This window comes from Rutidosis leptorrhynchoides, chromosome 2 (genome assembly GCF_046630445.1).
Source record: "Rutidosis leptorrhynchoides isolate AG116_Rl617_1_P2 chromosome 2, CSIRO_AGI_Rlap_v1, whole genome shotgun sequence".
NCBI classification, from domain to species: domain Eukaryota; kingdom Viridiplantae; phylum Streptophyta; class Magnoliopsida; order Asterales; family Asteraceae; genus Rutidosis; species Rutidosis leptorrhynchoides.
The window spans coordinates 706,371,460-706,382,728 of record NC_092334.1 but is presented as its reverse complement, the minus strand read 5'-3'; positions in this window follow the sequence as shown (position 1 = coordinate 706,382,728).

Here is an 11,269-nt window from a genome sequence, read left to right as displayed (position 1 = left end):
TTGTTCCGATGACTCGTACGTTGTCACTCGACTTATGTCCCGGTTCCGGTTTCTCGAACGCATTTTTGTACGCTTAGAAAACTCGCAATTTACGTTTTGTGACCTTTGTCAAAATATAGTCTTAAATTATCAATAAACTATATCATTCAAAGTGTATCTTAAACTTTCGAGTGTTTTGGTCATTTACTTCTATAAATCGTTGTCTCGCTATTTGTTAATATATATATAATAACAAATCATTTTATGACCAAGTTAATATATATTTTCAACATTCATAAACACGTTTTAAATATACGTCGCAAGTTATTCATATAATTAATATTCCAACTTATCATATATATTCAACTAAATATTTAAACCAATAAGTTTAATGTACAGTATCAAACAATTAATACATTGTTACGTTTTCAAGTTATAGTATATATATATATGTATCTATATACATATAATTGTTCGCAAATCGTCAAGAATAACCGAAAGGTATTTGAATATATGAAAGTAGTTCAAAAATTTTGAGATTCAGTTTTACAGACTTTACTTATCGTGTCGAAAACATTAAATCATTTAAAGATAAAGTTTAAATTTGGTCAGAAATTTCCGGGTCATCACAGTACCTACCCGTTAAAGAAATTTCGTCCCGAAATTTAAGTGAGGTCGTCATGGCTAACAATAAAAATGTTTTCATGACGAATATGAGTTGATAAATAGAATTTTATCACCGTTGAATAATACGGATAAAACAATCCGATTACTCGAAGCGTATGAGAGAAGTTATCGTAATAGAGTAAAATGGAGAATAGAGATTCGTCTTATCTCTTGATGTAGTAATGATTGATTTCCGGAATTTAAGGAATAGAAAATCTTCATAATTTAAATAAGATTTGATTCTTCGGAATTTAAGGAAATTAGGATTTCCTTTGATTAAATGCGTAATCTGCCTCGATTGCTATGTCTGATATTTTGCTATAAATTGACGTCTTCCATTTCATTTATTTTCACCACTCCTATAATCTTCTTTCTTATTTCATACTTACAAAAGATTTGTGAAAATGCTTCATCCAGTTTTGATTCTTGATATTTTCTTGGTAATCATATCATTCATTCTTCTTTTTCATCTGCCACCAGAGGAGGTTATTTTCTTCTATTATTACCTTGGGGTTATATTGTTTTTCATTCTCCCGTATCTTTATATTTCTATACGCATTGATATACACGGTTTGTAATTTCAGAGTTGTTTTCGGGCTTTATATTTTCCATTATATTTCGGAGCTTCATGCTTTCGTTTTCTCTTCCTGACTTTAAGTCTAGCTAATAATGGTCCAGAATTCGTAGCTATACATTTCGGAATGAACATAGTTAATGTTCTAAGAAAGAAATTGTAATGACACGATCTTGATTTGTCAAATTACCAGAATATCTGGAAAAGACCGAATCATTAAGAAAAGTATTTTCTTGATATATTTAGAGATTAAATAGAATGGAAGAGTTATGTAACATGGTTCATGATGAGGGTGTGATCTGTGAACCTATATCACGTTTCATTAGAAACTCAGCATGACTTACTGTAATATAATCACGTTGATCAAGTGTTATTATATTATGCTAACTCATGCTTCAATTCCCAACATTAATTCAAAACATTTATTTTTTGAATTTTTCAGATTTTAGAAACTAAAATAGTTTCTTTTATGATGTAACACAGATAGCGTGAAGAGATGAATGATTTCAGATAAGAATGGTTATAAAAAAATATCTTCAGGAATATCGAGGAGATTTATAATAAAAGATACGATGATATCTTAGAATTTCTAATATCAGAGGATGATGCAGAAAATCTGTCTGTGAGGGTTTAGAATAAGAAGTAAGGTTCTTACTAATGGTTTCAGTAGTCACTGAGTCATTTGGATTCTTTGAAGGCAGGTTCAGTCTTTGTGATTTATCCACAGCCTCTTTCATACTTTACTCAATCCGTTTTTCAGTTCCAAACCTTCTCTTTTTCTCAGCTTTACCACCATACTATTCTTTATCATCAAACTTTTGACTGTTAAGGTCGTTTACAGTTTTTGCTGCTTCATCAGCATTTTTCCAATTTCAGAGAACTAGTTCATAGTTTGGGATGTTTTTCAGAAACTTCACATTCGAAGTATGTAAGTCTAGAAGTTGGATGTTATCTATATATAACTGTTGTCGTAGAAAATGCTGCGAGATTCAAAATACTGATTGCTAATTCCCGGTGGTTGGTATGGCAATTATTGTTACAAGATGTGGATGAGTACATGATAGAGTTTCAATGAGTATAAGGATATTTTGAAAGGTCAAGGATTAATAAAGTTGTTGGTAAATTTACTACTAATGTGGTGGAACATGAAAGGTTCCCCAGTAACAAGAACGTATATGTCAAGTTTATAATAAGGTTAATCTGAAAAGTTGAAGTTGACTGGTTAAAAGTGTGGTAAAACTGGATACTTTGAAAAGGGATTGCAATATTATTTTTAGTAATAATAATGCTAAAGGATCTTTCACATTTTTGAAGTCAAAGTATAGCTTTGAAAGATATAGAGATCTAAGAATGATGTCACCCGTTAAATCTTGACTTGGATTCTGATCTGTCAATATCAGAATATGTAATTGAATTTGTATGGAAACGATTGTATATCGCTGTGAGCATAGTTAATAATTTTTGAATCAAAGTTGAAGAATGTACAGTATAACATATTAATTGTGAAGTTATATTTCTCCCGGGAATTACATACCCGTTAAAGATTTCACAAGTAATATTTTGTACAAAAGAATTTTCATTACAGTCTTTCTTCAGATGTAATACGGATTTAATGAGTTAATATCATATTAAGCTTATTTGATTTTCGGCTTGACTTAGAAATGATTAATCTCTAAAACATCAAAGATTACATAATCTTTGCGGAGTTTTTCACTAATGAAGTCAACACTTTATTATTTATTCTTATTGATATTCCTCGGTGAAGGATGTTGGTGCTCGTGGAATTTTTGTGAACCTTACAAGACACAGATGATGTTTTCTGGAAAGTTTTCAAGTATATCGAAATTGAAAATGTAAAATCAATCATGTAATTGATTAATACACTTGGTTTATTATGAAATGGAATTCATTGGGTTGAAACAGAGATTGTAGTTAACGAAGGTTAAGTTGTTAACGAAGGATGTACATTATAGCATATTAGTAATATGAATTTAACCGAATAGTATTTACCCTTTTTCAATTCATACTTAATAGCTTAGTACGAAAAGATTTATGATGGTTTTAAAATATATATAAGATACATAAATTCTTTAGAGGGAATGAGTTAATATTTCATAACTCGTTGATACAAATATACGCGTTGTTGACTTGTAATAATATCCACGGTGCTTTCTTGAACTGGCGGAGCTTGTGATGTTAGAGGTGCTGATGATTCTAATGATGTTGACGTCACTGACTGTGCTGGTGAGGCTAAGGGTATTATTGATGCTGTTGGTAAAACAAGTCTAACTTGTACCTTACGCATCATTCTTGTCAGGGTTTCAAATCTTCCTTCTATTCATCTGATTTACGGTTAGAACTGGGATAAATAATCTCTAAGATTTTAGAGATTACATAATCGCCGTAGAATATTTCTTCGATGAAGTTATGAATCAATACTTCATCATTTATTGTTGTTGACACTCCTTGGTATCTACAGTGCGTATGATGGTGATATCCGAAGTACAGTTTTTAGATGTGATATTGAGGTGTGGGATGCGGATGTGGTTGTTGGTGGTGGTAATGGTACTGTTGTTGTTGATGATGGTGGTACTGGTTATGCTGCTGGTGCTGCTACTGGTGTTTGTAACCTTCGCACCATATTCTCCAAAGCCACTACCCGAGCGCGAAGCTCGTTGACTTCTTCTATTATACCGGGATGATCGGTGGTTCGGACGAGCGGACGAATAAGATTCAGAATTTGAGATAGTATATTATAGTGATGAGATACTCTAAAAATGAGAGAGAAAATGGTATTACGAACAGGTTCGCCGGTAAGTGCTTCAGGTTCTTCGCCAAGAGGGCAATGTGGTGGATGGAAGGGATCGCCTTCTTCTTGTCTCCAATAACTAAGTAAGCTACGAACCCATCCCCAATTCATCCAGAATAGATGATGGCTAATTGGTTGATCCATTCCGGTTACACTGTCTTTGGAGTTCAGGTGAATATCCATATCGGAATAGCTGTCGGAATTTAAGGAATTTGAACTAGATACATGATCCATCTTGTATAATCAGGGAATTGATTTTTGATATGAATTAGATTATAGAATTTAGTTTGGTATTCTTCAATACATAATTTACATATGTATATATAATACCAAATTTCATAAATCACGGAGAAATTTTCGGAAGATGTAAGGAAAAGTTTACAGTAACAGATACGCTAAGATATGAATTTTTGTCTATACACTATTTATGCTATAAATGCAAGAAAACGTGTCTAGACTTAAGAATAATAAGCATGTAATTTCCGACAAGAAATGATAAGCAAAACTTTTAACATGCAGACACGGTCGAAGTCCAGACTTACTGATGCATCCTAACAACTATCAGTTAGACACACTCATGCAAAACCTGGTTCACTAGGACCAACGCTCTGATACCAACTGTGACGATCGCTCCAAATCCATATGGACGAACACATCATTCATTGATTTCATTGCGAGGTATCTGACCTCTATATGATACGTTTTGTAAACATTGCATTCTTTTGAAAAGGCACACCATAAATGAATATTTAAATCAAAGGTTTTCGACATCTGATGATTTCTACATATAGACAATCACCATAAATAATAGTTTACAACAGTACTTCCGTTAACAATGCAGTCAAAATAAGATACATGGTGATGATTTGGTGAATGCAACGGTTCCTTGAAAAATATGTCATGTAAGACTCCATGCACATAGCTTGTCTAACATCTAAGCAAACATCGAAAGACTTCTAGGAAACCTGAGAATAAACATGCTAACAAGTGTCAACACAAAGGTTAGTGAGTTCATAGTTTTAATGTTTCATATAATCTGTATATAAAGGTGGATCACAAGATTTCAGTTGTTTCATCCAGAAACGTTTATCAAAATATTCTACGAAATTGAGAACCCTGATAACTAAACTTAATGTATATATAATTTGTACCCTTTGTATAATCATCTTAATAATACACGCAAACCAACGTGTACGCTTCTCAAATAGCATACGTCCGTTAAAAGGCTAGTGCTCTAGCTCGGACGGGGATATCAAGCCCTATGGATCCATATACTACTACTCGCGCCCACCAGTTCTTATAACCGGCAGTTACTAGTTATCAAAGCTAAGGGATTTTCGGTTCAAACTCAGTGTAGAATTTAGTATGTACTTGTATCCATTGTGTTTAAAATAAATTGCATGTATTCTCAGTCCAAAAATATATATTGCAAAAGCAATTAAAAAGGGATCAATGAAACTCACGCATATAAATATTGTATATCGGTTAATAAAGAATTTGCATGTATTCTCAGCCCAAAAATGTAGAGAGTAAAAGGGATCTTATGAAACTCACCTTAGCAGCACATACAGTTGTTCATCGTAATGTAACCGAAACTCGGTATATCAAAGAATCGTAGATCTCAACCTAGAGAACATATGTTGGTCAATAAATGTCTACCAATCTAGGTCAGGTCATAGTGTCTCACAATCCTAATGCTCGAGATCGACATATAAAAGTTATCCAAAGTTGTTTCAAAAAGTCAATTTTGACAATAGTTTAACAAAATGAGACGTGCCTTATATAAAGATTCATTTACTCGGTTGGTAATATTTAAAAATTCACTTTATCAATCTCGTAAACAAGTTGTTTAAATCTTAATTGTAGATTCAAAAGCAATTTCAATTAACGTCAATCATAATTCAGTTGATCATATCTTTTAATCCGTTCATCGAAACTATTCGGTGTCTAAATGAAAAGTTATCGATTTTTCGCCAGCTTTCCAAAAACATGTATATCATAAACCTTTTACCAGTAATATATGGATTTAATTCGTGATTCATTATAAACTGTTTAACGATGAAATTTAGCATACAAGCATGTATAAATATATATACTCGAGTACTAGACATGGATACACTATTAATATATAATAGATAAAATATAAGTACTTACGTATTAATATTGAGATTCAATATTGTAGGAAAGTACGTAGACACAACATAGATGATAACAGTAGGTTTGACTTGTAAATAATACCCATGAACATTACCCATAACCTCCATAGCTATAACCCATAATTTCCTTAACTTTATCCCGCTCAAAAACCCATTTTTGAAAGTGACACGCTCATAACCTCGTCGTAGTATTTTATGTATATTACTAATTAATAATTAATGATACTAATAATTAATAAGATTAATAATAATATTAATCTTAATAATAATAATAATAATAATAATAATAATAATAATAATAATAATAATAATAATAATAATAATAATATAAATACGGAGGAAGTAACATAAATAAATATGTGTGTGATTGAAATGAAATCATTTGAATTTATAGAACCTTTTCTGAAAAAGTACCCCATGCGATCGCATGGGATTTGTGCTTCAAGGCCATGCGATCGCATGGCACCCTGGGACAGCTCACAAATTTTTAACTTCTTGTTTGTCGACATAATATTTTATAATATATATAATATATATAATTTAAATAATTAATTATATATTATATTAAATTCATGTGCATAGTTGACTTGTAATTTTTGTTCCGATGACTCGTACGTTGTCACTCGACTTATGTCCCGGTTCCGGTTTCTCGAACGCATTTTTGTACGCTTAGAAAACTCGCAATTTACGTTTTGTGACTCGTACCTTTGTCAAAATATAGTCTTAAATTATCAATAAACTATATCATTCAAAGTGTATCTTAAACTTTCGAGTGTTTTGATCATTTACTTCTATAAATCGTTGTCTCGCTATTTGTTAATATATATATAATAACAAATCGTTTTATGACCAAGTTAATATATATTTTCAACATTCATAAACACGTTTTAAATATACGTCGCAAGTTATTCATATAATTAATATTCCAACTTATCATATATATTCAAATAAATATTTAAACCAATAAGTTTAATGTACAGTATCAAACAATTAATACATTGTTACGTTTTCAAGTTATAGTATATATATATGTATCTATATACATATAATTGTTCGCAAATCGTCAAGAATAACCGAAAGGCATTTGAATATATGAAAGTAGTTCAAAAATTTTGAGATTCAGTTTTACAGACTTTACTTATCGTGTCGAAAACATTAAATCATTTAAAGATAAAGTTTAAATTTGGTCAGAAATTTCCGGGTCATCACAGGCGGTGACCCTAGTCCTCAGTCCATGTGCGCTAACGTATGGTCGACCTCCGTTAATCCCTGGAATAACGGTACCATCGAAACGATAGCGCTTCTTCGGCGGGGTGGAGGGTGGCTGCACGGGTGCCTCCTCAGGGTCCTCGTCGGAATCCTCATCACTGGAGTCATCAGAGGATGAGTCGTCGGATGATGAGTCGTCGAAAACAGCTGGAGGTGGCAGCGCTCGGCGGCCGGTAGTCATAATCCGGTATCTGAAAGGTGGGATCGGTATGACACGTCCATCAGGAAGGCGTCGGCACCAATGGTTATGCTCATTACGGAATGGAACATCCCCGTATTCCCCGGGAATCACAACACCACCGGGATGGGGATGTGGCTCTGGAGGTACTGGGATGAGTGGAGCTGGAATCTCCGGTGGATCCTCATGTCCGTCTGAGATAACCACTGGGTTGGGTACATGGCTGCTGGCTCAGAGAGGACGAAGCGCCAGGGTCACTGGAGGGTGTCGACGACGGGATCTGAGAATCGGCAACAATGTCAGGCGAGGTGGCGGATGTGTCTGAGTCGCTCTCCAAAATGACAACGGGCGGGATATCCGACATCTGGATAAGGAAAAATAACTTTTTTCGTGTTAGCAAGTCATAAAGCAAGCACGTATTAGGCACTACAGCAACCTAGGTTGTCTAAAACAGTATACAGCATGGCAATAATAACAACGCTAAACAGAAATAACATGTGAAAGCAGATAGTAATCATGCAATAGCGGAAATATGCATACAGCAAGTTCGCATGGCAGTAAAGATAAGCAATAGCATGCATTAATATCACATAGTAGTAAAAGTAATCAGTAGCATGCAGTAAGTTTCGCAGAAACAAGTAAACTAGCAAGTTGTAGATTAGTCCTATTAGTGAATCCTACTTGGTCCGGTCTAGACTCACTAATGCAACCTAATTCCTTACAACCAATGCTCTAATACCAAATGTAACGCCCCGTACAAAACCATCGTGTACGGATCATCAACAACAGGATCATTACAAGGTCAAACACTATATGCTGTTTGAAAACCAGTTTGCATTTATAAAAAGACATAGCGTTTACAAAAGATAACGTGACACAAAGGTCGTTACAAAGTCATTATTTTTGAAAATAACATAAATTACGAATGCAAAAGAAAAGTTCCATAATTGAGACATCTCTAAGTTATGCAGCGGATATCTAACACAGCAGGTCCTTAACAGCAAGTCTAAATAGCATGACAGCAAGTCTAGAAGCGGAAGCAACAAAACTCTAAGCACCTGAGAAAACATGCTTAAAAACGTCAACAATAAAGTTGGTGAGCTATAGTTTAAGTTGTAACAGTAATATAAGATTGACCACGAGATTTTAATGTTTCAAAACAGTATGAAAAGTATATGTATAACCGTGGGCACATGGTAACTAGACTTAACGTAAATATAAATATCACTCCCTGAAAGTACACCCGGCGAGTGCGTATATCCTCGAAGTATTAAACACCCGTTAAATGCTAGCGCGACTAGCCCGAGTGGGGATGTCAAACCCTATGGATCCATATCTAAGATTCGCGTCTACCGGTTCAAAAACCGATAGTTAAACGTTACCGTGCTAAGGGGAAAGTTTATGCCGTTGTATAACACACACATATGTAAAGTTTAAGTACTCGTGTCAAATAAGTAAAACGTAAAAAGCGCATGTATTCTCAGTCCCAAAATAGTATAAGTAAAAAGGGAAGCTATAACTCACAGTGAATAAGCAATACAAGTCGATACGAAAGTGTGCAAGTAGTAAGTCGGTCCGAAAGGTCGTCAACCTAAATCAAAGGTTACTAGGTCAGTAGGTTGTCTTTATAAGTTCTAATAGTGCATAAAATAAGTTTAAATGTCATCATCATCATCTTCATCATCATAAAAACTAAGTAAGTTTGACAAGAATAGAGATCGAAACAATAGGATGACTTCGGTCAGCAGTTATGACCTCTACGTAAATCGAAAAGATGCGTAATCAGTGGCTATGGCTCTGTATACGAGTCCCCTAACCTATGACCAATTTTCAGAACCTAACTCGTCTTCGTTTGACTGTGGCGACGGTTTAAGTGCGAGTAGGTCAGAAATTTTCAGCACAACGTTAATAGGGTGTAATGACTTTCGGAAGGCCATAAATCCTAAACCGTAACTCGGATTAAGACGAGGTCTAAACGGAAAATCATCTAATCGAACCAAACTAACTGAAAATCAACTTTCAAGTAGCCCAGATCGTCTGATCAGATATGAAAAACAGTAAACAAGTGCTCCAGTGGGGTTCTTAGTGCTTGATGCTCATCACGGTTCTCATGCTTATAGCTTCAAGTGTACAACTCGTTGATGGTTTAGCATCACATTTGACCAAGATTCTACCATAAATACATAATATGTTAAGACCAAGTAATAACACAACTCATTTAAGAGTCTTAGATGGATGATGAACCAAGGTTACATCATATCCTTAGTCTTAACACAATTACAAGTTACATTTACAACTAAAGCTACAAACTTTACATCAATCAAACAAGTATGAACATAATATAAGTCAAATGAGGTGATGGAACCCTAAGCTAGAGAGCTTGGATCCCTTTCACACAAGTTATAAGGTCACAAAGCTAGAAAGCTTGAACCTTTAGTGTTCTTGAAGAACTTGAAGCATAAAGCTTAGATCTTTAAGTTATATGAAGACCATAAACACAAGTTTTGATATTTATATCAAAATAATGAGATCATAAGTTAGAAAACTTAGATCCAACAAAAGATATGAAGATCCAAGCTAGAAAGCTTGCATCTTGATTGTTCTTGAAGATCTTGAAGCATAAAGCTTGGATCTTTAAGTTACATGAAGATTACAAACACAAGTTTGAATCTTTATAACAAAATAACAAGATTTAAAGTTAAAAGATATAGATCTACAAAGTGGGTGAAGATTCAAAGCTAGAAAGCTTGAATCTTCCATGTTCTTGAAGGATTCAAATTAATATTTGAATCTACAAGATATAATCAAGATCAAAAGCTAAAAAGCGAGACCCGTGATGATGATGATGATGAATTCGTGGTGATGAGAAGGAGAAGAAGAAGAAAAGTTCAAAATACTTACACTTTTAGAGAGAGAAAGAACTAGAGAGAATTAGAGAGAGAGTGTGTGTGTGAATTACAAATGAAAGCAAGTGTTAAATGGATGGAATAAGGGTGGTATTTATAGGTGAATGGGGGAGGGTGGTGGTGAAGGTGGCCGTGATTTTTGGAGGGGGGACAAGGGGGACAAAAGTTTGCTTTTTGGTTAATGGTTGTCTAAAGTTGGTGCTTATGTTAGGATCCCATGCAACATTAAGGATAATACTTGACATAAATGCTAGCATGTTCCCTCTAATAAATGGGCATTTGTCTTACTTATTATTGAGTCACTAGTAATTAATAAGTGGGCTAAATAATGGGCTACTAGCTAGAGTAGGGTGGGCTTAAGTCCAACAAGGTAGAAAGTCCAACAAGACTAACTAGTAAGCATAATTAAATTACTACGCATAATTAAGCATCCAAAAACCCAAGTAATTATTATTATAAAATAATAATTAATATTTCGTAGTCATAATATTTCGATTACGACAAAAGTTAAACGTGTGCGCGGTTCGCAGTTTATTCGAAACGTCAAGTGACACTAACGGTCATAAAAGCTTCCGGTGAACAAGTTAACTATCCTACGTACTCTAAGGCACGTTTTAATATATAAATGAAAGTAAAACATGTAATTAAAGATTCCAGAGTATAAAGTAGTACAGTACGCACAAATACGCAGTTTCGCTAAAATACAAGGCATAAAAGCAAGTCGAAAAAGTC